This window comes from Vipera ursinii (assembly GCF_947247035.1).
Source record: "Vipera ursinii genome assembly, chromosome: 3".
Taxonomy (NCBI): domain Eukaryota; kingdom Metazoa; phylum Chordata; class Lepidosauria; order Squamata; family Viperidae; genus Vipera; species Vipera ursinii.
In genome coordinates this window covers 116,403,775-116,427,984 of record NC_139516.1, presented here as the reverse complement: position 1 = coordinate 116,427,984, position 24,210 = coordinate 116,403,775, and positions in this window count along the sequence as shown.

Here is a 24,210-nt window from a genome sequence, read left to right as displayed (position 1 = left end):
GGGTGGGTCTGTGTGGCTGGGGAAGCATGGCCTACTGGGTGGGTGTGGCTGGGGTGGGTGTGGCCTACTGGGTGGGCATGGCCAGTTCAACATCATTCACATCAGGGGTGCCTGTGGGGGCCTGGGCAGGACTGGGATGGTTCCAAGGGTCTCCAGCAGAGGGGGTTGGGACCAGGGCAAGCATCAGGGTATAGTCCACTGGAGGAGCCGCATAATCCCTCTCAGGCCATGCTTGGGGGGCCCCAGACAGTGGCACGGGCTGCCTGGAGCCCTGGGCAGTGGAAATTATGCACCCAGCCTAGCCCTCGAGCTCCCATGGCACCAGGACCCTGGAGACCAGCCTAGCCCAGCCCCACTCCTCCAAGGGGGCGCCAAGCTGCACTTACCACCTTCTCAAGGCTGCTGCTGCTGTGCTTGCTCTCCATGGCCAGGTTGTTCAGGGTGGGTGCAGGAGGGCAAAGTGCATGGGTCAGAGGGAGGCCCACTCCCTCTCCATGCAAGGAGACCCGGCTTTGTAACCAAAGCATCCTCCACAATAGGATGGGAGACCACCAGGGGTTGGCGAAAGGGCAGCAGGGCTCCTGGTGGCCATGCTAAGACAGGGCGTCCCTCAGATCCTCCCTCCCTCTCATTCCAATCTCCTTCCTTCCTTCCTTCCTGTTTCCCTCCCCTCCTTCCTTCCCCTCCTCCCTCCCTCCGTCTCTCTGTGCCCAGGAAGGGACGAGGGGAGGGGAAGAGGTTGGCAGCGCTTCTCTCAAAGAATAACAGAGTTGGAAGAGGTCTTCTTAGAGGTCTTAGAGGTCTTCTAGTCCAAACCCCTGCTCAAGCAAGAGACCTATAACATTCCATATAATGGAATATCCAATATCTTCTTAAAAGCCTCCAGTAATGGAGCACCCACAATTTCTGAAGGAAAGCCTTTTCACTGGTTAGTTGTTTTTATAAGTTCTTAGTTCTAGGCTGGTTTTCTTCTTGATTAAGGTAAAGGTAAAGGTTCCCCCGCACATGCGTGCTAGTCGTTTCCAACTCTAGGGGCCGGTGCTCATCTCCGTTTCAAAGCCGAAGAGCCAGCGCTTGTCCGAGGACGTCTCTGTGGTCATGTGGCCAGCATGACTAGACGCCAAAGGCGCATGGAACGCTGTTACCTTCCCACCGTAGTGGTCCCTATTTTTCTACTTGCATTTTTACGTGCTTTCGAACTGCTAGGTTGGCAGAAGCTGGGACAAGTAACGCACTCACTCTGCTACATGGCACTCCGGATTCGATCCGCCAAACTGCCAATCTTCTGATCGACAAGCTCAGCGTCCTTACCCACTGAGCCACCACGTTCCTCCTTCTTCTTGATTAGTTCCCATCTATTATTGCCTTCTAATGCTTTGGAAAATAGGTTGACCCCTTCTTCCCTGTGGCAGCCCATCATATATTGGAACACTATCATGTCACCTCCTCTAGTCCTTTTCAGTAGGCTAGATATACCCAATTCTCACAAACATTTGTCATAAGTTTTAACCTCCAGCCCCCTAATCATCTTTGTTTACCATCTATTAAGACCAGATGATCCCACTGGTTTGGTTTATAGAGCAGTGGCCACAAGCAGAGCCTTCTCAAAGACAGCACCCCAATTATAGAACTTTCCCCCAAGGAAAATATGAACAGCACATCCCTCCCCCATTTAGAGGCAACTCCAAACACATTGTTCAGCCAGGCATATATAGAACAACACAAAAGGCGTGGAGATGGGAGCATGTGGTGGTGCAAGCCAAGTGTTGGCAGGGGCTGGCTCCCGGTCACCGTCTCTGCCACGTGGTAGGGCCTGAGAGGGGAATGTGGCATTCACGCCACAGCCTGGAACTGCTGGCAACTGGCAATGTGTGAGCCACCCCGTCAAGGATAGCTGCACCCCATGCCTTGGGGCACACGGCTGACAGAACTCCATGGCCTCAGCGAGGAGAGGAGAGGCCTAGCAAAGTGGGGCCAGGTGTGGTGAGTGTGGCCCAGCAAAGCAGATCCGGATGAGAAGAGGCCCAGCGAAGCAGGGTGTGGCCAGGTGTGATGGGGTGAGGCCAGGAGGGGCGGGACAGGGTGAGTCAAATGAGCTGCAGCTGCTGCTGTGCACTGCCAGCCCGAGTGCTCGCCATTTCCTGTGCATATGCCGGGGGAGATGGGGCACCCAGCCGGGTTGGTGTAGGCTAGGTGTGGGGCAGTGAGGGCCAGTCCCTACTAACTCTGGGACAATGCTACGGGCTAAATATGAGCCCTTTGCAGGCTGGATCTGGCCCAAGGCCTTGTCTTTGACATGTCTGCTCTTTAATGTTCCTGATCCTAAAACAAATTAAATTATTAAAATCTAAATAACTGAACTGACTAAAATAGTCACTCAACTTTTAATTGTTTGATGATTTTAGTAGTAAGATTAATTAACTTCAAAACATATTTTTTTCTCATTTTGGCTGTGTGATACTATGTTCTTTCTATTTGCCTAAAAAAAAATCAACTGCTAACTTTGAATATTTGCTATATTAGTACAGTTTATGTAAAAGTAATATTAAAAAATGCTATAAGAAGCCCCCATCTTACCACCGAAACATGCTGAAGAAAAGTTTAAGGAACTGAAGAATAATCAGGTTTAGAATGAGTGGAAGATGAGAAGTTCACATTCCAAGCCTGACCATAAAAACAACTCAATGGTTAGTGACTCATGGGGGAAAAATGTCTCCTTTTTCTTAAGGGAAGCCCTTGAAAGTAAGGTGACTTAAAGAGCTGATTTTTGTCTAACTGTCCATAAGTTCAACTTAACTATCTTAAAATATCTGCATCGTGTATTATATAAAAATAGTTGTTTACTATGTTTACCATGAAAGCTCAGACACCAATAAATAACGCATAGATTTGGAGTTCCTCCAAAATCTTTTATGGGCAGCCCTCTGATGGAAATGCAAAATAGGATGGGGGAAGGTCTACATAACACAGTCTGTTACTTGTATTTCATCTTTGTTTTCTTGCCATTTTGTTCTTCTTTTCCTTAAAAAATATGTTAGAGAGGGGAGAGTGGAAAAATTGCGGAGTGCTTTGGATTGGTAGAGCTAGGTAGCTTGTGTTTGGAAATAACGAGACATTACATGGACCTTTGTGTATCAAAGCCCAGATGCTTTAAAAACTAAAACACGTGTGGAATAAGGAATTAATCTTTCCATCTGCCAGAACTGCTCTCCTCCAAATCGGAGCCCCCCCCTCTTAGCAGGAGTTGGGAGGGAGAAAATATGTTGTATGGAAAAACAAGCAAGGATAGGGTTAACTGAGGCTTCTCTGCTGTGCATTTTTCTCTTCTTACTGGGGCTGGAGCTCTCTCCCTGCCCCAACTAATCTCTCTTGTCTTATGAAACCCCCCCAAATGAAAGATGTGCTTGGAAATTTCAGCCACAGAAATTAATTCAAAGCAAAAATAAGGAAAATTAGAGTTGGTTGAGTCAAGCATTTGACACTTTTTAAAAACCTTTTCCTGAGTCTCACTTTAAGAAAAATACCAGCTGAAGTGATGTTATTTCTTTCTGTTTAAAATTTTTCTGAATTTACAGAGATCTGGGTTCAGCTTTATCTTGGGACAACAGCACATTAATCTTTCAGTTCTTTTTTCTCAGAATAAAACAAGAGACAGAGAGAGAGATGCCTACATGTATCCACACATTTTTAAAGGTACAGAGCAGTTTGTGAAAGGAATCTGTGATACTACATGACAGAATTTGGTGAGTGTGTGTGTGTGTGTGTGTGAGTGAGTGAGTGACAGAGAGAGATGGTTTCATATTGTTTTGAACATAAAACATACAGAGATTTGTATGTTGATTGTCTTTGGTATGTGATACCTACAAAACATTTATTTGTGGTTGAACTAGTCCATTTGCCTCATATACAAAGAAACAACAATTAGTTAAAGATGAATTCCTCAAGGAGAAAATAGTTTTAAAATTATTAACTCGTTATGTGTCCTCTCCATTTCCTGACTGGTATAACTTCTTGATATCTGTAAAATATGAACTTTAGCTTTATGTTTCCAAAGCAGAAAGGGTGGTGAGAAGGAGAAAACCACCTCCTTTTTTGCTTTCAAGGGACAATTGTAATATTTAGTAATATATTTACTGAGAGAAGTAAGAAATGTTAATGCTAGTTCCATTCCTCTGATTTTCCTCAAGCACCACTATAAACTTATATTTTCTCCAAGAACCTCTCAGGTAATTTTCAGTCAGGAACACAAAGATGGTATAATATGTTAGATCACAACTGTACAATCTGATCTCTTGATCTTTGTTTCTTAAATCACTACTACAGATCAAGACTCCCACGAATGTAAAGAGAGTGAGAATGACAATCTTTTATTTTTATTTTCCATGGTGGGGGAGGGGAATGAAGAAATATTTTATTTCTCAGGGTTTGCAGCAGCTTAAACAGAGGTGCAATTCTTTGATTCTTATTCTCAGTGTTGCAGAATCAGCATATAAACAATAAGGGTCTTCAAACTCCTTTTGTCAGATTGAGAGTGGAAGTGAACAATGATGCAGGGTGCAGGGATGGGGGCAAGTTGATACTAAAGATGGTGTTTGCCTTCCTGATTTTTTGATACCCCCGTTGCAAGTAGGTTTTTATATGAAAGATATATTTAGTATTGTAATGTATAGAACTAGCAGGGAAAGCAAAGCATGAAGACTGATTAGGTGAAAGAAAGAAAAAAAACCCAGGAAGCAATCTTTATGAGGGAAAGTATCAAACCAAGGAGAAACTGGGTAGACAGGACGAGAAAGGCAGACCATAATCTGTATTACAGGAATTCAGGAATAATTTACAGGCCAAAACAAGACAAGTTTTTGAGTCCTGAGGGAAAGAAAAAGAGACTCTGAAGTACAGAGGACATGGCAGTGGCTCTGTGGGAGATCTTCCACCAGACTGAGCAATGCCAGAAAATAGGCTATCAGACAATAAGCTATTCTTGCTCTCTGTTTTGATAAATGGGGGGGGGGAGTTACATATAGAAAAAGGACAAAAAACAAACAAGTACATACAGAAATCAGTTCATGGCATTTAACATTGACTACACTGTATAAGGTAAATGAGGGAAGATATGGTATTGTTGCCATTATGGAAACTTGGTGGGATGAAACCCATAAATGGAACACACAGCTAGAGGGATTTAAATTATTTAAAAGAAACAGACCAAATAAAAGAGGAGGTGGAGTTGCTCTCTCTATAAGAAATAACTACATCTCTACAGAAATAGAGCACAACAATGATGAAAACTGTCTTGAATGCATTTGGGTCAATATAAAAGGGGAAAGAAATGACATAGGTGTATATTATAGGCCACCCAACCAAACAGAGGAGATAGATGAACTTTTTGCTGGTCAGTTAACTAAGGTATGTAGGAAGCAGATCACAATAGTAATGGGGACTTTAATTACCCTGACATCAACTGGGAGACAAACTGCACCAAGTGGAAGATCAAACAGATTCCTGACAAATCTAGCAGACAACTTTGTCTCCCAAAAAGTAGAGAAGGGAACTAGGGGATCAGACATATTGGACTTAATTCTCACTAACAGAGATGAAATGATAGAAGGTGTTGAAACCACAGGAATCTTGGGGTGGGGGTGGGGTGATCATGCAATATTGGAATTCAACATTATTCAAGCACAAGCAATAGAACACAGTCAAACTAGAGTCTTGGACTTTAAGACTTTAAGCTAATTTCAACAAACTTAGAGCTTGGGAAGGATTCCATGGGTGAGAACCCTCAAGGGGAAACAACTCAAGAAGCTTGGGGAATTTTGAAAAGTGAGATTATAAAAGCCCAGTCTAGCATAATACCAACAAGATAGATAGATAAATGTGGGTTAGACAGCATCACCACCAGATGGATTCATAGCTGATTGGCCATACTCAGCATGTGGTCCTCAATGGAACTACATCTACATGGAGGGAAGTTTGTAGTGGGGTGCCCCAGGGCTTTGTTCTGGGCCCAGAGCTCTTCAACATCTTCATTAATGATTTGGATGAGGGGATAGATGGGGAACTCATCAAATTTGCAGATGACACCAAGCTGGAAGGAACAGCCAACATTCCAGAAGATAGGCTTAAGATACAGAAGGATCTTGACAGACTTGAACATTGGGCTCTATCTAACAAAATGAAATTCAATGGTGAAAAAAGTAAGGTTCTACATTTAGGCAAGAAAAATCAAATGCACAGGTATAGTATAGGTGGTACCTTGCACAATAGTAGTAACTGTGAGAGGGATCTTGGTGTCCTAGTGGACAATCACTTAAATATGAGCCAGCAGTGTGCTGCAGCTGCCAAAAAAGCCAACACAGTGCTAGGCTGCATTAACAGAGGGATAGAATCAAGATCACATGAAGTGTTAATACCACTTTACAATGCCTTGGTAAGGCCACACTTGGAATACTGCATCCAGTTTTGGTCACCACAATGTAAAAAAAGTACAGAGAAGAGCAACAAAGATTATTAGGGGATTGGAGGCTAAAACATATAAGGAATGGTTGCTGGAATTGGGTATGTCTAGTTTAATGAAGAGGGTGACATGATAGCAGTGTTCCAATATCTCAGGGGTTGCCACATAGAAGAGGGAGTCAAGCTATTCTCCAAAGCACCTGAAGGCAAGACAAGAAGCAACGGATGGAAACTAACCAAAGAGAGAAGCAACCTAGAACTAAAGAGAAATTTCCTGACAGTTAGAACAATTTATCAGTGGAACAACCTGCCTCCAGAAGCTGTGAACGCTCTGGAAATTTTTAGGAAGAGAGTGGACAGTCATTGGACTGAAATGGTATAGGGTTTCCTGCCTGAGCAGGGAGGTGGACTAGATGACTTCCAAGGTCCCTTCCAACTTTTATTATTACTATTATTGTTGTTGTCAGTTCACTAGCCAAGAGTAAATACTCTTAAGTATGAGGGAGAGAGAGAGAGAGAGAGAGAGAGAGAGAGAGAGAGAGAGAGAGAGAGAGGAGAGAGAGAGGGAGAGAGAGAAGCTTCATTTCACCCAGTGGCGTAGCGTGGGGGGTGCAGGGGGGGCCGGCCGCACCGGGCGCAACATCTGGGGGGGGCGCGCTCGGCGACGAACTCCTAATTTGCATTTAGAGGTGCAGATTGGCACACGCAACTTTCCTTTTCAATCTGGATCCTAATTTTTGGTCTTGGGGCTTTGCATGAAGGGTGACGGTCCTTTGCTGTTCCCGCTTGGAGCACTTTAGCATTGCTCGGCGGTGCCCCAGTCGCCCCCTCCACGCAGCGCTTCAGAGGAGGAGTTAAGCGCAGAGTTTTTGCGCCTAGAGAGGAGAAAGGGGGGCTGGGAATCCAGCTTCCTGCCCCTCCATCTCCCCTTCCTGGTCTCTCGACGCCTCTTACGCCTGGGCTGCGGAGGTTCCCCTGGTGGGGGAGGGGCGCCAGGTGGGCAAGGAGGCTCCGAGAGGGGGAGGGCAATCAGGAGGGGGGAATCCCCGGGGGGGAAGGGGAGGAGGGATTCCTGTGGCGGGGGAGGGGTGCCAGGTGGGCAAGGACGCCGCGCGAGGGGGAGGGAATAGGAGGGGCGGGAAGGGGAGGAGGGATTCCTGGGAGAGCCAGGTGGGTTTCCCCCAGTTGCGCCCCCTCCCCTTCCGAGTCTCCGCCTTTCCTCGCGAGTTTTTCTGCTCCGTGGGAAGTGCTGCGCCTTCGCTTCTCCTCCTCCTGGGTTGCGGCTTCCACGAACGGCTCTCTGATCCCCTTCAGATCCTTCCCCCAAGACCCCCTCCTGCCCCGCAGCCCCACCTCTTGGCACAGCCCAGCTCCCCGCCTGGGAGATCCTGGTGTTTCCCGGAAGGTTGGGCACCCCCGTTCCCATGTTCGGAGGAAATAAAATAATTTTAGGTCAAGTGACAGGTCTGGGAGCTCTAATTGCCTCCACTTCTCTGAGATCGTTCTCAAAACAACTCAAATGCAACTGATTGATGTTGAAAGGACAGTGGGAGATCCAGGGAAGAAAGGAGGAATTTGTTTTATGACTTTTACAAGCAAAATGTTAGAACTGGATTTCCCACTTCTGTACCCACATGGCTTTTCAGTACCGTATTCTCTTGGAGGAAAAAATAAACCAAGGAGTTTCTCTTGTTGACTATCAGAGTGGGGCAGTTGACAGATACAGAAATGAGCAGGCACTGTGTAACTTACTGTAAATAAGAAGCTGTTTGAGGCTTTATAGAAGTAAAATAGAATATAGATTATTAACAAAGTGCTTTGACATTTTAACTTTGCTGTTGGTTCACCTGTTAACTACTTTGCCTCTCTATCTACCAAGTAGATTAAGGTCAAATTGGTTGTAAATAGAAGTAGAACTTCATAAATTGTGGGCCTACTTCGTAAGGGAAGGAAAGTAATATTGCTCCAATATATTTATGAATATTCAAGTGGAGGGGAATAATATATGTAAATCTGGTTTTGTCTTATTGATACACATATTTTCCTTCTATTTGAATGTTCTGTATATCCTCCGCTGCGCCGCCCGCCTCCTGGCACGGCCTCGGGTCCCGGCACTTCTGCCGCACGTGAGGGAGGGGATGCCGGACCTTCCCCCTTTTCCCGGGAGAGGCGTGGGTGGGGGGTGCGGCGGACGCCCAGGATGCGGGGCTCCCTGCGGCAGACTCGAGTGCTAAAATCCATGGGTTAGGGGGCGCAAATTACTTGCCTTGCCCCTGGTGCTGACAACCCACGCTACGCCACTGATTTCACCAGATCCATAGCTTTTCAGATAAAGATGGATTCCATTTTTTAAAAAATGTCACATCTTTAAACCATGTTATTTTTCCCAAAAATATATTTACAAATATAGAGGTCATCATCATCTTTCTAGCATAATTCCCACAGGTGCAGGATCTACTTTTTGGATCGACGAACACCATCTTGTCTGATCATTGGCAGCATCCTGGTCATGTTGGTTGCAACTAAAAAGTTGGCCAACCAGTTTGTTGCCTGGGCCTGTTGGTTATAAGTGTACAGATATTAATTCAAAATAAGATAACAATGAGGTTATTCCATATTGTATACTTAATCATTTTCACACATTCCAATATAATGCCAAATCTTTCTAAGAAGTCTAATAAAGTCAAAAATATCTTCTATTGAATTAATCTCATCTGTAAGATCATAGGAAAGTTACAATAGTCTTAAAAGTCCTTAACCATTGATTTCTAATTTGGAGTACTGTGTATCAATATTTTTGCCAAAGTTCTTGCAAATAGCCAATATTCACTATAGCAATATTCTTTAATTATCTATAATAATATACATTTAAATAATGAGAATATCTCAGGAGATGCTGCTAATGTATCTTGGCCATATCATAAGATTAATTTTTTTTAGCTGACTGCACTGTTTGTCCACAATTTTATATAATCCAAATTCCTTTTCAGTAGCTCAAATTGTTTTAAAATTCACTTGGCAATTAGCCAATTTAAAGTATGAATATCCCTTTTAGCGCATGTTTTTGTAAACAAAAGAAAAATTACAATTTTGCATAGGAGCAACCCATTGTTACAGTTCAGTTTTTCTTTTTTTAAAACATTTATTTTGTGAAATCTTTTTTACAAGAACTGTAAATTTCTCACACAAATTTCTTACAGTAATTCATAGTGATTTTAAAGCATGAGGGAAAATTGCAGTAGGATCAATATTATAGTCATGATTAACTTAGGACTAAATTTCCAAGTAATTATCAAGATATGAACAAATTGTATTTGGAATTGATAAAAATGTCTATTCTTTATGTAAAAGATTTAAGAATCACATATATAGTTTGGTTTTACTTGATGAGATGATAGAAAGGGAGAATTTATTTATTTACTAGATTTCCAAGCCCACCTAACACAAACATGTGACTATGGGTGGCATACAGCATAAAAAGAAACAATAAAAAAATAAAATTCTAAATCATACAACGCCAAAATGTGTACAACATATAAATATAACATATAAAATGGCAGCTAAGCAAAATAACATAAAAACAAAAAGGGACTCTACTCAGGTGGGGGGAAAACAAGGTCTTAACTTTGGGACCTGTCATATATTTGGGGAGGGGGGAATCATTCCAGAGAGCAGGAGTGAACAAAGAGAAGGCAGGCTTCCTCACTCTGATAAGACGACAAGATTTAAAAGAAGACGTCTGGAACAGCCACCCCTGCAATGTCTTCTTCAAGTAGAAGATCTAAGTCCAGGAGAACCCCAAATTGTACATCAAACATGAGTGGGGTTATACTAGAATAGAATAATGCTGGTAGACACCTTGGAGGTCTTCTAGTCCACCCCCCGCTCAAGCAGGAGAACCTATACCATCTCAAACAAGTCCAGTCTCTTCTCCTTAATTCCAGGTTGCTTCTCTCTTTGATCAGTTTCCAAACATTGTTTCTTGTCCTGCCCTCTGGTGCTTTGGAGAATAATTTGAACCCCATTTCTTTGTGGCAGCCTCTCAAATACTGAAATACGTCTATCATGTCACCGCCCACTTCAAAACCTCATCCTAAGATTTGGAGCAGTTTCTTCCAAAAGGAACTTTTATTAGGAGAAGCTGAGAGCAGGCATAATGGGCAGGATCTGAAGGTTTCCCGCTCAGGTCAATAGAGTCCCAGGAAAATCCCATCTCAATAGTTCATCTGGTCAGTTTGAATGGGCCAATCCTCAGGTGTTAAGTCCACTGTGGGAAAGGAGGTGATAACAGAGTCCATTCCCAGGCTTCTGACGATGTTGTTAGGTCTTCTACCTTCCCTTCAGCAATGAAAGATAAGCCAGATGGCCCGAGGCACAATCCTTTCTCACCCCAAGGTAACATCAAGGGAGAGAGAGTTCAAAGAGCAAGTATGTAGCAATAGCGGTAAGGATACATTGTAGCAAAGCAGAGAAACAGCCCAGAGAGCCTTCTTCCCTCCTCCTCAGGAGAATGGCAGAACCCTCCATAAGAAATAGAAAGAAATGAAATAGATTCTCCTCTCCCCAATATAAGAATATACAGATGTTCTGACACCCCTATTTCTTCTTTTCTTTAGTCTAGTCAAACCCAAGTCCTGCAGCCTTTCTTCATACATTTTAGTCTCCAGGCCTTGGATCATATTAGTTGCTCTTCTCTGAACTTTTTCCAAGGTCTCAACATCTTTTTTGTAGTATGATGGCCAAAATTGGTTGCAGTATTCCAGGTGTGGTCTCACTAGGGTTTTATAAAGTGGTACTTGTTGTGGCCCCGACCCCCGCGCCTGTCCTAACCAAGGACGAGGACTCTGAGGATGATGGGGAGGAACTGGCAAGGCCTCCCTCTCCGGGGCCCTCCTCTCTGGCAAGGCCTCCGTCTCCATCGGGAGGCCGAGAGGAGCAGCCGGTGCTCGAACAGCTGCAGCAGTCTAGCAAAGATGAGTCATGGCTAGACCCTCGAGAAAGACGCAGGGCCAAGCGTCTGTAGCAACGTAGGTTGGGTAGGAGGGTCAGGGAGTAGTTGAGTCATTGAGCCACACCCCATAAGGTATAAAGTGGGTGTGGCTGGTCTCAGAACTTGGTGACGAACAATAGTTTAAACAACTTCGGGTCACGTCTTTGGAACTCTGCTTCTTGTTTGAAACCTTGGTCTGAATTCTTGGCAACGCTTCTGTATATCTGCTAATGGACTCTTTGCTTGGACGTTATCTTATTGTAGGTGCAGCTTGAGGTAACGAGCTTATGTTGCTGCCAAGACCTTATCAGTAGGCAATTAATTAAAGCCTGTAGCATTAACTCTTGCGAGTCGTGCCTGCTTGTCTGTCTGTGCTCCGGGAGGGGGGAACAGAACAGTACTAATACTTTCCGTGATCTTGATTCTATGCCTCTGTTTATACAATCCAGGATTGTATTAGCTTTTTTGGCTGCTGCTGCACATTGCTGGCTTATAGTCAAGTTATTGGCCACGAGGACTCCAAGGTCCCTTCTCACAGTTACTGTTTTTGAGCCAGGTCTCACCTAATATGTACTTATATCTTTGATTTTTCCTGCCTAAATGTAAAAGTTTGGTTTTCTCCACATTAAAACTCATTTTGTTGGATAGGGCCCATTGTTCAAGTTTGTCAAGATCTTTTTGAATCCTGAGCTTGTCTTCTGGGGTGTGGGCTATTCCTGCCAGTTTAGTGTCATCTACAAATTTGATGAATTTCCCTTCTATTCTCTCATCTAAGTCATTGATGAAGATATCGAAGAGTACTGGGCTTAAGACAGAGTCGATTATCAGCAGACAGCCAGAACAAGCAAAGATGAAGTCAGGAAAGCAAAGGCTCAGAATGAACAAAAACGTTCGCTGATTTCGCTGGTCTACTAATTTGGTCACTTTATCAAAGAATGAAATAAGATTGGTTTGGCATGATCTGTTTTTAACAAACCCGTGCTGGCTGCCAGTTATAACTTTTTTTGCTTCTAGTTGTTTGCAGATCTGTTTTTTGATTATCTTTTCCAGGGTCTTTCCAGGTATTGATGTGAGACTGATTGGTCTGATTGGTTCACCCAACCAGGACCAAATATGGAAGCCCTCCAACTTCTGGATTTGGGGATCCCAAAACCCATGAACATTTAGTCTTGGCAGGGTTGAGCTGCAACCTATTCTTCTCCTCTAGACCAGAGGTGTCAAACTCAATTTCATTGAGAGCCACATCAGCATTGCGGTTGCCCTTGGGGGGCTGGGTGGGTGTGGCCAGGGTGGGCATGGCTGGAGTGCATATGGCCTACTGGGTGGGCATGGCCAGCTCTACATCGTTCGCATCAAGGGTTCCTATGTGGGCCTGGGCAGTAGTGGGACAGATCTGAGGATCTCTGGCAGAAGGAGATGGAACTGGGGCAAGTGCCAAGGCATGGTCCACTGGGGGAGCCTCAGTGTTCCTCTCAGGCCATGCGGGGGAGGGGGGCTGGACAGTGGCGCGGAGGTCAAATGCCCAGCCCAGCCCTCAAGCACCCACAGCACTAAACCCAGCCCCACTTCCCCAAGGTGGCGCCCAGCTGCACTTACCTTCTCCTCAATGCTGCTGCTGCTGTGCTTGCTGTCCTTAACCAGGTTGCTCATGATGGGGATGAGGGCAAAGTCAAGAGGGAAGCCCACTCCGTCTCCATGTGAGGAGACCTGGCTTTGTATCCAAAGCTTCCTTAGCAATAGGATGGGAGATCCCCCAGGAGAGGCCAGGAGGAGGGGGCAAGGGGATGGTGAAAGGGTAGCAGGGAAGGACTAAGGCAGGACTTCCCTCAGACCTTCCCCCTCCTTCCTTCCTTCCTTCCTTCCTTCCTTCCTTCCTTCCTTCCTTCCTTCCTTCCTTCCTTCCTTCCTGAGTGGTGGGAAAATATTTGAGATTAGGGAGGGAGAAAAACAGGTAAGAAATGCAGCTGGGGAAGTGGCATCCTTCGTGAGGAATGAAGAAATGCACCATCACCTGGAAGTGGCCAGCACATGGCCCTCGCCTACTTCACGTATCCAGCTTGGTGGGCACTGGGGGAGGGGATGCCATGAGCAGCTTGAGAGTCGATGTTACCTGCGCAATGCTGCCCAGCCCCCAGCCTGCCTGGTTTTGGCAGGCAGCGGGGTGCTCTCCTCACAGTGCCAAGAGGCTGAGCGGGGTGGAACTAATCTGAAGAGAAGCGCAACGCTGCCCAGCCCCTAGCCTGCCCGAAGTAGGCAGGGTCATATGCTGGCCACTTCTAGGTGATGGTGCATTTCTTCATTCCTCACAAAGGGTGATACTTCCCCAGTGTGCGCCAGGAGGCATTGCTGACCCGGCACGGGCTGGTCCCTAACTGTTTCCAGACGGCCTTGTGGAGCCAAGACTGAATGTATTTCAGCATAAATGACCACCACAAAATTGTACATTGGCTCCCGGCCAGCTTGGGGCAGGGCCAAGGCAGCGGGGGCTGTTCCCTCACTGTTTCCAGGATGGCCTCGTGGGCTACATGAAACCACTTCGCGGGCCGGATCTGGCCCCTGGGCCTTGTGTTTGACATGTCTGCTCTAGACCTTCACAACCTCCAAACATTGGGAGCTTCTCCAGACACTATTATAACCTTTATATGTGAGACAATTGAATTAAACATTTTTATGGAAAGCATTTTTGTGCAAAATGAACATCAGAGGAATCTTTGGTTTAAAAAAATGCCCTTTGCAAGTGGAAATGCTTCTCCAAATATTTCCATTGAATTCAATTATTGTTCCGCTGTTATGTGTAAAATGCAACTTTCTCAAAGTTCTCCCTTCAATTAATTTTATTAGGGAAAAAGATTCTTCCACAAATGAATGAAATAAAAAAGAAATAGAAGTTCATTATGTTAATAGTCTACTAGTAAGATCCTTCCAAGGGACGCGGTGGCTCAGTGGGTTAGGACGCTGAGCTTGCCGATCAGAAGGTCGGCAGTTTGGCGGGTCGAATCCCGAGTGCCGCGTAACAGAGTGAGCGCCTGTTACTCGTCCCAGCTTCTGCCAACCTAGCAGTTCGAAAGCACGTAAAAAATGCAAGTAGAAAAATAGGGACCACTCCGGTGGGAAGGTAACAGCGTTCCGTGCGCCTTTGGCGTCTAGTCATGCCGGCCACATGACCACGGAGACGTCCTCGGACAGGCGCTGGCTCTTCGGCTTTGAAACGGAGATGAGCACCGGCCCCTAGAGTCGGAAACGACTAGCACGCATGTGCGGGGGAACCTTTACCTTTTAAGATCCTTCCAAGAAAATCTTTATGCAATAAATTTTGTACATTAATGTATGATTTTATTATATATATTGCAACAGAATTTGTCTAAAGGATTTGTTCTAAATACCTGTTCCAGAATCCTGAAATAATATTTGCCAACCTCATAGGTGCTAAAGCTGAGCTAGAATAGGCTGCTGGCTTTGAAGATGCTCTCAGTAAGATGATGAGGGTGGGGCCAACATTTGTTTTGGCTTCTACATCCTTTACACGTTCCAACTGGATTGCAGCTGCAGGGTGTGGGCTCTGTGAGAAGTCAGAGAAGCATTGAAAGTTTAGTAATTCTGAGAAACAGACCACTACAGGAAGACTTTGCAAATGCAGAGCCTGATAAAAAGCAGTTCATAATTCTGCACCTGAGCACTAAGCAACCACATGCTTTTGGGAATTTTTCTGGACAGTGGGTAGATGACTAGCCTCTTAGGTGGGCTTCCCTTACACTGTAGCTTAGCTTTCTACAATAGGCTGAATCAGAGATGGAGGTTTCTTCCTCAGACAAGCCAATAGGAACACTTCTCATATTTTTTGCTTAAATGTGTTCATGCCCTTTTCTGACACATATTGTAGACCATATTGACCTTGCTCCATTTATATTTTCTGAAAATAGTCCTCAAGTCACTGCAGAAGAGATGGGGAAAGCTCCAACTGGAAGCCTCTCTCTGCTATGGACTATTTTACACGTATAAAAATACTTTGGATATCTATAGTTACCATGTTTCTCCCAAAATAAGACCCGGTCTTTTCTTTTCTTTTCTTTTCCCTTTTGCATTACATCTTTTTTGCCTTTTGCATTAGGTCTTATTTTCGGGGGATGTTTTATTTTTTCCTACTGTCTTGCCTCACGGCAGTGGCACCCATCCAGCATGAGCCCACATGGCCTACGCTGGCCCACGTCTTCTGCAGCTTTTTGCTGCCATTTGCGTGCATCACCCCCGGCTTCTGTTTTGCTGGCAGAGGCCTATAGGAAAGGCCTCTGCAGCCCAGAAAGAACTGTGTGTAAGGACCTGCCTCAATCCCTCTTCCCAAGAAAGCAGAGCTCCTGGAACAGCTTCATTCCAAAAGGAAAGTTTATTATGAGAACTTGACAGCAGGCATAAAAAGCAGGATCTGAGGGTTTCCCGTGCAAATCAATAGGCTAAAGGAGCAACTGTCAAACCCCACTCCAACAGTCCATCCGGTCAGTTCAAATGGGCCAATCTCCAGGTGTGAACCTGCCATGGGAACAGGATTGATAAGACGACAGTCCCAAGGTTGTTAGGCTGTTAGGTCTTTGTGCCTGTTCTTCCACAGCTAAAGATAAGGCCAATAGCCAGAGACACATTCTTCTCTTACCCCAGGCTGGCAGTAATGGAAATAGATCAAATAGCAGGCAGATAGAGGAAAGCTGAGAAGATACATTGTAGTACTCATCGTTTCCCCCATCCCCCCAGGAGTATGTCAGAACCCGCAGGAAGATAAAATAAGAAAACACAACCCGCCCAATAACTGGGTTCTGACATGCTGTCCACCCTTAAAAAAATGAGAGATCCACCTGTAGAGGTGAACCAGGTGTGAACCCGCCATGGGAATCGGGTTGATAAGATGTCGGTCCCAAGATTATTAGGCTGTTAGGTGTTCGTGCCTGTTCTTCTGCACCTAGAGATAAGGCAGATGGCTAGAGACACATTCCTTTCTCACCCCAGGCTGTCAGTGAGGAAATAGGTCAAAGAGCAGGCAGATAGAGGAAAGCTGAGAGGATACATTGTAGCAGCTATAGCAAAATAGAGAAGATACATTGTAGTGCCCATCACTTCCCCCCCCTCCTCCAGGAGTATGTCAGAACCTGCAGGAAGACAGAATAAGAAAGCACAACCCGCCCAATAACTCAGTTCTGACACTGTGGGTTGATGCGTGTATTGCCCCTTGGCTTCCATTTCACTAGAAGGCCCCTGCTGGCAAAACGGATGCTGAGGGGCAACACATGCATCAACCTGAGGCTCCATTCTGGGCTGCAGAAGCCTTTCTAAAGTTCATTTTTTCTGTCCAATAAGAAATATATCCTTTCTGTCCAGAGAGAAAAAAGAATCATTGAGGGTTGTTTAACAGCCAAAAATTATAATCAAAAGTGTTCCATTTATTTCTTTTACAAAAAAAATAAAATAAATCTACAATACACTTCTGGAAATCAGTATTTATGTTCAAAAATCAGACTGGCCAAATTTAAAATGTTTATCATCTCTGCCACATAGATAAGCAGCCCCCAAGCCTGTTCTTTTTTTTCCTCTCAATTGTAATTTTCGATAATAAAATAGTTCCAAGTCAAAACCTTATCTAATTCTGGGCTTTAAGCCAGATTTCTTTTAGGCATAAATAAGTTGTAGTGCCATAATTCACCACTAGATGTCATCAATGCCACTATCCGGTTTTTAGATCCAAAACATATTGTTTAGCTGTTCAAGTCTTTTTATTTTAAAAAAATAAAAATATAAAGGTCTTAAAAACACTTTTAGTCCCCAAATTTTCAAGCTATAAGTATAGTTTAGTTCCAGATAATCTTATAGGTATGCCAGTATCCCCAAGTATTAATTCGCCACTTTTCTTTTCTTTTCTTTTCTTTTCTTTCCCTCTTTCATTGGGGGGAGAGTGCTTTGGGCAGCTTTTCAGGAAGAGGTCTCAAAATCATAAAGGATCAGGTCTCACCCAGTTTCATCCATGTTGCTATAAAGTTGCTTGGTAGTGCTTGTTGACTTCCGTAGTCTGCAGCTTAGGGCTGGCTACATGAATGCAGCCAGTCTTTCCCCCGCCAGTTTGGAGGGCCTCCTTGGATCAAACGGGGGGTCTGCCACCACCACCACCCCCGCAATCAATGAGAGTTCCATCCTCGCTTGCCACCTCTACGGGGCGACTTTTGACCCTTTCCAGAGTCCTCCAGTGGGGTGAAACTAGACGCAGAAGATGGAGCCCCATCTTCTTGCACCTGCATCACCATGAGATCTCAACCAGAAGTCAAGGAGAACTTTTCTGACAATGACAACAATCAACCAATGGAACAGTTTGCCTTCAGATGTTGTGGGTGCTTCATACCTGGAAGCTTTCAAGAAGAGGCTGGACAGCCATCTGTCAGAAATGGTATAAGGCAGGCATGTCAAACTCGCAATGTCACGTGAAGTTGCGTGATGTATCGCGACTTTTTCCCCATTGCCAGTAATGGGGTGGGCGCAGTTTCAGGATGACACGTCCGGCCCACAGGCCAGCAGTTTGACATGCCTGGTATAGGGTCTCCTGCTTAAGCTGGGGGTTGGACTAGATCACCTATAAAGTCCCTCTATTCTATTCTATTCTATTCTATTCTATTCTATTCTATTCTATTCTATTCTATTCTATTCTATTCTATTCTATTCTATTCTATTCATACATATGAGGACTGCAGCCAAGAAATTAAAAGATGCTTGCTCCTGGGAAGAAAGCTATGGCAAATCTAGACAGTATACTAAAAAGCAGAGACATCACCCTGCCAACAAAAGTGCGTGTAGTCAAGGCCATGGTTTTCCCAGTTGCAATGTATGGCAGTGAAAGTTGGACCATAAGGAAGGCTGAGCAGCAAAGAATTGAGGCCTTTGAACTATGGTGCTGGAGAAGACTCCTGCAAGTCCCTTGGACTGCAAGGCGATCAAACCGGTCAGTCCTAGAGGAGATCAACCCTGACTGCTCTTTAGAAGGCCATATCCTGAAGCTAAAACTCAAATACTTTGGCCACCTAATGAGAAGGAAGGGCTCACTGGAGAAGAGCCTAATGCTGGGAAAGATTGAGGGCAATAGAAGAATGGGACGACAGAGAATGAGGTGGCTGGATGGGGTCACTGAAGCAGTAGGCATGAGCTTAAATGGACTCCAGAAGATGGTAGAGGACAGGAAGGCCTGGAGGAACATTGTCCATGGGGTCGCGATGGGTCGGACACAACTTCTCAACTAACAACAATTAGCCAATGAAAGCTAAGTGTTTTAGTGTATTAAACAGTTTTGTTTATATTTTATCCTGGTGTTCAATTGTTTCCTTTTTACACACACACACACACACACACACACACACACACACATATACACATACATATATATATGTAAATTTTTTTTGGATTGCTAACAAAGAATTAAATAATAATATATATGTATATGTATAATATATATGTATATATTATTAGTTTAAAATACAATAATAATTAACAGTCAATAATGATTGATTTTAATAATTCCCTAATTAGTATATTAATTAATAAAATATTTCTTTGATCTGCCCTTCTCCCAATTGTATCCTCCTTCTTCAACCTTAAACAGATATACTTCTTAATATTTTCAATTTATAAATGTTTTTCATGTTTGTATGATAACTTATCATCAGCTTATATTATTCTTATAGAAATCATATCATTAGTTTACCATGCATCTTATTTTCGTAGTTTTTGTTTAAACTTAATTTCCTCTTTATATTCAGTCCATTCTTATCAGTCATGATTTTCTCAATGTTAATCATCTAATTATCCAAATTTTTCCATTTAAGTACACCATTCCAATATTTTCATATTTCATACATTATAAAAGTACTGTATTTCTTATCTGTCTTATAGCATTGTGTATAACATTCTTTCTGATCAGCTTATCTTTATATATCTTTATATATGGTTTTGTAGTCCAATATATTTCCAATTATCAAGGCCTCAGTGAAGGTAGTATTTTGTAACAGTTTTTTTTATTCAAGAGTCAATTATCAATCAGTAAAAGTTGCAATTCAGTTTGTTTAGCCACCTTAAGTCCTTCCAGAATTAGATATGGCCGAGTGTTCAAATCTGTCAAGATCCTTCTGGACTTTCTCACTGTCTTCTGGAGTGTTGGCTATTCCTGCTAGCTTGGTGTTAAGCAGGCTGGACATTGTGCAAAAAGCCCGCCAAGAAGATATATTAGGGAATGTATACTCTACATCCATCTAATAATATAGTCTTTGACTTACTTGGATTCTGGGCCATACTTCACTTGTAATTTATAAATAATGCCTAAAAATTATAATATTAAAAATGGCAAGATTTTTCATATCTGATAAGACCTGACACATCATAAACTGTTAAGATCAGATAGTATTCCTCTTCCTTTCCACTAAATGTTTGTGCTCTATGAAATCACTGAATCCTGGACTTCTGGGCTATGATATGTTGTGGTTTCTCCTTACTTCTAGGTTGCTTCTCTCCTTGATTAGTTTCCATCCATTGCTTCTTGTCCTGCCCTCAGGTGCTTTGGAGAATGGCTTGAGTCCCTTTTCTTGTGGCAATCCCTGAGATATTGGAACACTGCTATCATGTCCCCCCTCATCCTTCTCTTTTAAACTAAAGGTAAAGGTAAAGGTTCCCCCGCACATGCATGCTAGTCGTTTCCGACTCTAGGGGCCGGTGCTCATCTCCGTTTCAAAGCCGAAGAGCCAGCGCTTGTCCGAGGACGTCTCCGTGGTCATGTGGCCGGCATGACTAGATGCCAAAGGCGCACGGAATGCTGTTACCTTCCCACTGCAGTGGTCCCTATTTTTCTACTTGCATTTTTACGTGCTTTCGAACTGCTAGGTTGGCAGAAGCTGGGACGAGTAACAGGCGCTCACTCTGCTACGCGGCACTCGGGATTCGACCCGCCAAACTGCCAACCTGCTGATCGACAAGCTCAGCGTCCTAACCCACTGAGCCACCGCGTCCCTTTCTTTTAAACTAGACATGCCCAATTCCAGCAACCGTTCCCTATATGCTTTAGCCTCCAGTCCTCTAATCATCTTTGTTGCTCTTCTCTGTACTCTTTCTAGAGTCTCAACTTCTTTTTTACATCGTGGTGACCAAAACTGGATACAGTATTCGAAGTGTAGCCTTACCAAGGCATTGTAAAGTGGTATTAATACTTCACATGATCTTGATTCTATCCCTCTGTTAATGCAGCCTAGCACTGTGTTGGCTTTTTTGGCAGCTGCAGCACACTGCTGGCTCATATTTAAGTGATTGTGCACTAGGAATCCGAGATCCCTTTCACAGTTGCTATTATTGAGCTAGGTACCACCTATACTGTACTATTTATTATTGTGAAATAACTGTATGCCAGATTGGTTTATTTTTTTTGCATCTAGTTTAGTAATCCTTTTGGTTGTGCTTTGAGCAATGCCATAGAGTAGGTATTAATGGATATTTCAATGCATTCCTATTTGTTACTGTTATTGGTCTAAATACGAAATCCAGTTGTGCAAATGAAATACCACTAGGGCAGCCTGAGAAAATTGAAGAGTAAGGGATCGGAAAGGCATTTGATACAATGAAAACATTATTTTGTGAATATTTAATAATAAAAAACCCTGCCAAATGGTTCTAGGCATCACCATGCCTCTTTGCTGGAAAACATCTGTTCTCTTAAGAGCTGGCTAAACAGGCCCAGCCAAGCAGTCCCAATACTCTGCTGAATAAGGAATGGCTTACTAACCTGTCATACTATCACCCATGCTTATAGAGCCAATCTACAGTGTATGTTAAGGGCAATACTCACAGGGAAGACTGGGAAGAAAACTGTATCCAAATGGGAAAAGTGAAGTTGACTCAAAAAGGAGGAGAAAAGGAAAGGAAAATATACTGCTTTCTGAAAATACAATCATTCTCTGAAAGCTGTAGTGGTTTATATAATGAGATCAGTTTCAGTGAAACGATTCAGTGTGTTTTGTGCTCCTCAGAAAGGAATTTTGGTACCCAACAAGCACAGAATTTGAGGTATCCCAATTTTTCTGTCACTACCTTATACAAAACAGTCCGAGAAATTTGGGAAAAGTGTAAAGAAAGTGCAGATATCACGAACCGATGGTCTTCACGGATCTTTTAGTCAATTTCCTGCATGAATTCATCGCTGAGTACAGATGGGCAGCCATTTCTTGCCTTATCATGCACCTCAGTTTGCCCATCTTTAAACATGCGACACCATTGACCATGTTTGATCTGTAAACATTACACAATTTGTGATGAATCACAGCTGCCAGAAAAAAATTTTGCACACAGGAATTGTATTACTGCACACACTTCACATTTGGAGACATTTTCTATGGTGGGGTTCATTTTCAATTGATCTAGCCGTAAGGACCTGCCTCAACTAGGTCTCCTAAGAAAGCAGAACTCGTGAAACAGGCATTGTCTCAAAAGGAACTTTTATTAGGAAGTAGAGATAGCAGGGAAAACAAAGCAAGGTCTGAGGGGAAAAAATCCATGCAAGCAGTATATCAAAAGCAATATTTGTTACTCCTCCCCCCCAGGGTACCAGGGTCCATTTGAATCCCAGCCAATACACAGGTGGCATATTGTTTTGGTAACTGGCTCCTTTGGCTTGCTCTTCAAGTCTCTCTCCCTTTCGTTTCCCTCTGGCTCCAAGCACAAACTGATAAGGTTGATGTTATTCAGCTGCATTCCTTCTTGGGGAAGGGCAAAGTGGCAAGACAGTGCAAAGCATCCCCCCTCCCAACAGAATGGCAAGCCCCCCAAAATGGTTACAAAAGCATGTATACAAAATAGAAAGAGAAGCAATGCATTTCTTCGGGGATCAGACAAATCAACTGCAACCCAACCTTCTCCTTCCATTCCTCACTGCCTATTGTGCACGGGGCCATAGGACTTGTGTCACTACCCCCACCTATTTCTCGCATATGCTCAAATGGAGGTTTATTTCCGAATTGCCCTCATAGATATGCAATACTCTTTCTATTGTCTGCTGCTGAAGTACTTTTTTGATGTAGTTATAGGTACATTATAATTTATTTATTTATTTATTTAATTAAATTTTTATACCGCCCTTCTCCCGAAGGACTCAGGGCGGTGAACAGGGCATATCTTAAAACTACAAAAATACAAAAGTTAAAAAGGAATTAAATTATTGCCCACAATAAAAACAATAAAATATATATATATATATAAATATTAAAACCCTAAATAATTCCCCATCAGGCCATAATATTACTTTCTTGAATTGGGAAAGAATTTCCTGCTAGAGAGGAATTAAGGGAAGACATTCCAGGCTAACAAAACCAGCACTGACCATTCATGAAAGAAAACAAGAGACTTTAAATGAGAGATAGGACTGGGGATCCAAGAAGGATGCAATTGTGCCCTTTAAGAAGACAAAGGCATGGGATAATTGGTGACTGATACTTTAAGGAAGCAACAGGTATCCAGAAATAAAGGGAGGAACAAGTAGCAATACCATTGTTAGTGCTTATTTTATGCATCTAATGAAAGGAATGCAGATGATTGCTTCCAAAAGGAAACTGTACATCTTTCTAAGAGGCATAATCTCATAGTAAAAGACCTTAAATGCGGTAATATCTGCTGGGAAATCCTTGAGAGAATGAGGATCAACTTAGAATAACAGAGTTGGAAGGGACCTTGTAGGTCACCCAAGCAGGAGACTCTACAGCATTTCTGACAGATGTCAGTCCAGTCTCTTCTTTTAAAAATATAATAATTAATTTTCTATTTATTACAATCCAGTGCCTAATAGACAACGTGATGACTGACTCCATTAGTAATTCCGTGGTACATGTAGGCTTCTTCAAACTAAATCCAATGTTACACCCTCCAGTACATCCTCTCTTCTTTTGGTAATAGACATTTTTCCAAACTAGGCAAATACAATTCTTATTGTTATAAGTAAATATATAATTGCCTATCAACATTTGTTACATTTTTCTAATAGTGTTAATAATATCAGTTTAGAATATCTTTACTAACCAAAGCATATCTTAATTGCATTTGCACTCAATATCCATTTATTCAGTCTATATCCTATTTTCACTTTTTTCAGTTTTAATTCCCTATCCATGTTCAAAATATCCCAATCATTTATAACTTCAGAACAAGTTATATTTGGGTAACCAAAAACTTCCCTTATTCAAAGTTTTTAACATATTCTTAGTTAACTTTTCATATCAAGATATGATATTCTGATTACAAATCCTATCTATCTAGTTATAATAATACTTATATTTCTAGTAATCTATTCTTAACCATATTCAAACATCTAATTGGTAATATAACATCCCCTCTAATAGGTCAAAGCTTCTATTTCCTTCAGTCTTACTCTAGCTTTCTTCCTTTGCCAATTAACTTCCCAAGTCAGTGGATTTGGATCATCGAATGGTTCTTCCTCTATTTTTGTGTCTATTATTTGAAACAAGAGAAACAATTTAATTAAAGCATTTTGGGAAAAACTAGCCTCTTGATATTCATTAAACAGCCTTCCTCCTTCTCCAGTTTCCCACAGTTCTACTAATGGCTTTATCTTCCATTCCATCAGCTCTCCTTCCTTATCCTCCAGTATGTTCTGAAACCTTGGTTTGTAAAATGTCTTTTCCATTTCTAATGTCATCATTGTGTATTCTAAGTTTTCATTTATCTGAGTCAGATCACTGGTTTCTTCCTTTAGATCC